The sequence below is a fragment of the Myotis davidii genome, unplaced genomic scaffold, assembly GCF_000327345.1.
Source record: "Myotis davidii unplaced genomic scaffold, ASM32734v1 scaffold1671, whole genome shotgun sequence".
Lineage (NCBI taxonomy): Eukaryota > Metazoa > Chordata > Mammalia > Chiroptera > Vespertilionidae > Myotis > Myotis davidii.
In genome coordinates this window covers 984-6,063 of record NW_006285368.1, presented here as the reverse complement: position 1 = coordinate 6,063, position 5,080 = coordinate 984, and positions in this window count along the sequence as shown.

Below are 5,080 nucleotides of genomic sequence, written 5' to 3'. Positions count from 1 at the left end.
TCATGGCAAACATCAGGCTTTGCATAGATACAATAGGACTGGTTCCTAATGGTGGTTTTATTAACGGAAAACTTTGACTGGGGTATCATGTTTTAAAGAGACCTGTCTGGACTCTGAAGACTTGAAGCCAGTTAGAATGCCATGAAGAAAGCCTGGTATCCTGCTTGGGAGCCCTGAAGATGGCTGGCGCTGAAGCGTCAACCCCATGCCCTACCATCACTGGCAGTTGGTCAGAGTAGAAGAGGAGCGATAAGGATGCCTCTGCACTCCTGCGGAACTCCCACTCACTCTGGGGTGCAACAGGTAGGAGGGATACTGAGATGGGCCTTAAAGCCTAGATCATGGGCTCAGGTGGAGTTGCTACAGGTGAGGGATTCACCTAACTCAGCAGATACTGCAGACAGGCCTGATGGCAGCTGGATGGCTTGGCTTCCTGGTCCTACGGGGCACATTAAAATTCAATCATGAAATTCCAGCACCATTTGTTATAGTTTGTCTCTACCAGGTCACAAGCCCAGCTCCTTCTGTGCCCAGGACAACAGGAAGTCTGAGTGGAAGGTGAAACCCACTACAGATCACCCTCAAGAAGACAGCAGACCTTGCATCCTCCTAATGCTGTTGACTTTCGGCCCCTGCATCATCAGCAGGCTAGTTCAGTTTGTCAAGAAGTGGGTAGGAATTGTGCAGATGATGGTTCTACACACCCAGTACAGGCCTCTAGCAGAGAAATGCAAACCGACCCATGATTGGGCTGTAAGTCTCAAGATAAGGGGGGAATGAAAGGGCGAGGGCTACACCCTCTCTTACTCCGGATCACACTGACTTGTGCCCAGCCAATTGGCAGGGCCCACAGTCCTCTCTCCTCCCCTTACTCCAACCCCCCTATTAAACCCCTCTTCCTATGGGGCTCTCACACTCTCTTGGCCACTTGCCGCTGCGTCGGTGAGTGTGGCTGACGGGGGGCGGGGGGGAGGTGGCGGGGGGAGCCCAAACTAGTTTGAATAAAGACTCTCTGCTTTTGCATCGGACTCGGCTGGCTCCCTGGTGGTGTATTGGGGATCTTTAAATCTGGGCATAACACCCAGCACCACGTGTCTCACTCGTTCACTTTAAGTTTGACATACGAGTAATTTGAGTTATGAGCTCCGTCATGGAATGAATTAAACTCGTAAGTCAAGGCCCCACTGTATCATGTTTAAAGCTTTTGATGCATGTGACCACATTTCCATCCAGAACTTTCGTATCAATGTAATATACAAAGCTTGTATCTCATAGTACATGAATACATGTATCCATAACAGGCACCCTCTCTGGATTGTTGATCTTGGTCCTTGTAAATTTGATGGGCAATATCCCTGTACTTCAGTGTTATTTCAATTTGGAGCAATCTTAATGTAGTTTTCCTGGAAGACAAAAGGGTAAGAAGTGTGAGCAATTGTGCTTAAAGAGACTGAGTGAAAAGAAGAAATGGCGGTAGATTAAGTGGATGTGACACACAGACTTGCAGGATCAAACTGGAATTACAACTAAAATACAAAAAAAAGATTGTGAATAATAAACTGAAGACTAACTGAAGAGAACCCTGATAACCAAGTACAGAAAGTGGAGACCGCACAGAGACTGGTAGGAAGGCCGGAGAAATGAAAGGGCTGGCCAAGCTCTGACAGACAGCAGCTGAAGTTCCTGAGAGATAGCTCAACCAGGGGGGCCTATACCCCAAGTTGCCCACCCCCCAGCAGAGAGCACCAGAAATAAGAAAGGTACCCACATAACATGTGGTTGTGAAAAGCAGCAGTGTTACACTGTTTGCCAAGGAGAGACAGCTGATAATGCAGGCACTCTCTTAAAGGGCCAACACACAAAATTTCATGTGCAGCCACTCACCTTGGGCCCCAGCAGAGGGAGGGCAGATTGGACTGAAGGTGTGAGCAGAAGATAGAGTTAGGGGCTCTGGGGTTAGACCGTGGAAGACAGATACTCGGGTTCCTATGTTGAGTCATTCCCTCATGCTGTGGAAGACATCTTTCTCAGAAAGACCTTGTCTATACAGGCAGTTTTTGTCTGGGGATAAGCCCCACCCTATTGGAAACCCTCTTGCCCCATGCTGTGGAGTTTATGAGACCCATTAAGGGACTTAGAATAACAATTAGCCTCCAGACAGAAGCAATTTCCCCACTCTGTTGGGAAAACCTCATGCCCCACCTGTGGATGATTGCCTCAGGCTACTTAAGACTGAATCTAATCAGTCTGCAGGCAAAGACAAGTCTCTCGAGCAGTGGTTCTCAACCTTGGCTGCACATTAGAATCATCTGGGAATCTTTTTAAAAACCTGATTTCTGGGCCTTATCCTCCAGAAATTCTGTTTCTTTGTTACTAATATTGTGGCCTCACCCCATAACAAAGAAAGAGAATTTCCAGAGGATGAGGCCCAGAGGCTTGAAGGCTTTGCCTGATATAATTAGTCAGAAACACCATTTGACACTGTCCTGCACTAGAGATTTGAATGCATAGCAGATCTACCTAATACATGGTCTCAAACCCAAACAGGCAGCCAGAATGGGGAGACAAAAAACAAAACAACCCAAAAATACAAATGAGAGAACAAGAGAATTCTCCAGAAGAAGAGCTAAATAAAATGGAGATAAAAAATTTATCAGACACAGTTCAGAATAATGTGGCAAAGATGTGCAACAGCATGAGAAAAGATATAGTAATTATGAACAATGACATAGCACTAATAAAGAACACATTGGAAGGAATATACAGCAGATTAGGGGAAGCCAAGTATCAGATCAGTGAATTAGAAGATAGAATAGAAAAAAATCACACAATCAGGGTACCAAAAAGAAAAAGCAATTAAAAAACAGAAGGAGAGGTTAAGGGAGCTATGGGACACCATAAAAAGCAACAACATTTGCATAATAGGTGTGCTAGAAGGGGAAGAAAGTGAACAAGGGCTAGTGAACATGTTTGAAGAAATAATGATAGAAACATTTCCTACCCTGTTGAAGGAAAAAGTCATACAAGTCCAGGAGGCACAGTGTCCCAGGAAAGAAGAAATCAAACAGGCCCATGCGCAGACACATCATAATTAAAATGCCAAAAATTAAAGAAAAAGATAGATTCTTAAAGGCAGCGAGAGAATACAATTTGTTACCTACAAAGGAATTCCCATAAGGCTGTCAGCTGATTTCTCATCAGAAACTCTTCAGGCCAGAAAGGAATGTCATGAAGTACTCAAGGTAATGATCTCTTCTAGGAACTCATCAGCAACACCACCCAGACAGGCCTGGGACACTGTCTGTGACCCAGCAGCCACTCCAGCCAAAATCCTCTAGGGGGAGTCTGTCTATCTCTCAATAAACTTTGCTTCTGAGTGGATAGAATTTTGGAAGATGGCGGCTGGCAGGACGGAGGTGAGGGATAGGGAGTGAGTGAGTGAGGGGATGAAAAGAGTGTGTGGATGTGTGTGGTGTGTGTGTGAGTGAGTGGGGAACAGTTAAATCCGGCAGGAGCAGCAGAGGCTGGCAGAACAGGCTCTCTGGGAAAGGGAGAGACTACCCCGCTGCGGGCACTCCCCGGACTGTGGGCACGAAGCCCATGCCATCTTGAAGGGGAGCGATCTCTTTTCTAGGAACTCATCAGCAACACCACCCAGACAGGCCTGGGACACTGTCTGTGACCCAGCAGCCACTCCAGCCAAAATCCTCCAGCCACACCCACAGACTCGCAGACCCTGGGATCTCCACCTCCAAAAGTGCACCGCGACCGCAGCAGTAAGTGCAGCCTCCCCCTCCTCAGCGGGGGACCTCCAACATCGCATTCGCACGACTCCAATGCGCAGGTCTCCGAGGCACACCACTCCATAGACTTCTCTTGGGAGTCACTGTGAGTCCCAGCTGGGTGTGATTTTGTACAGGTGCACTGCCCCCCCCCCCCAGTACAAATTCTGAATTCCCTCTGCCTGAATAACTGCTCACATACACCCAGCTGCACAACTTAAGTACCAGGGCCCTTTAGCGCCAGAGTCCCTCAGAGTGCATCAGAGTTCAGTGCCCTGCAAAGGCACTGCCACAGTTGCTCATTCCCCCTGAGCCCATCTATCCACAGGGCACTTTGGGAAGCCACAGTGAGCCTCCACTGGGTCCAATCTTGGACAGATAGGGACGCATTCCCCTGGGTGAAATTCTGAATTCACCCATCCTGGATACCTGCCCAAAGATGCCTTGATTAAGCGTGCGAGGGCCCTTCAGAGTGCTTCAGTGCACCTGCACTAGCAAACTCACTGCAGGTGCTCCTGTGTACCACCACCAGGAACGTGCGCCTATCCACCACAGGTGCAGCAAAAACTGAGCTTCCCCACCCCACAGCTGCAGAACTCTGGATACTACAGTCACATGCTTTTCCAGCGTGCAGGTCTCCCAAGACCACCGCTCCACAGGCAGCCCTCAGGCCCCACTGTGAGCGCTGATGGACACACACTTAAACAAACAGGGGTGCACTGCTGGGCTGTAGGAATGCTGAGTTCCCTCTTCTGGGATACCTGCCCACAGACACTGCAATCCAGTGACTTCAGTGCCAGGGCCGTTCAGAGTGTGTCAGTACACCCTGCTGGCAAACACACCACAGGTGCCCCTGTGAATTGCTGCTGGAATCGCGTGTATCCAATGACATAGGCAGCAGCAAAAGCTGAGTCTGCCCACCCCACAACTACAGAACTCTAGTCATGCCTTTCCAGATGCAGGCCTCCTGAGCCCCACCACCCCAACAGACGGCTCCTGGGTGCCACTGTGAGTCCCCGCTGGGCACGCGTGATTTCAACCAAGGGCACAAGACAGCAAAAATTGGGACACCCCCTCCACGGCTGCTGACTTCTAGACACCCCAGTTGCACCTTTCCAGTTTGCAGGCCTACATCAAGAGAACCCAAATAGTTCAAGTAGGGAGCTACACTAGACTACCAAGCCCAGGAGACCTGAGAGGTCACACCAGTAGCACCATACCCAAAAGAAACTGGGAAGCTAAGCAATTGGAGCTACAATTAAAACATTACAGCAAAACATGCGAAGACAATAAAACAT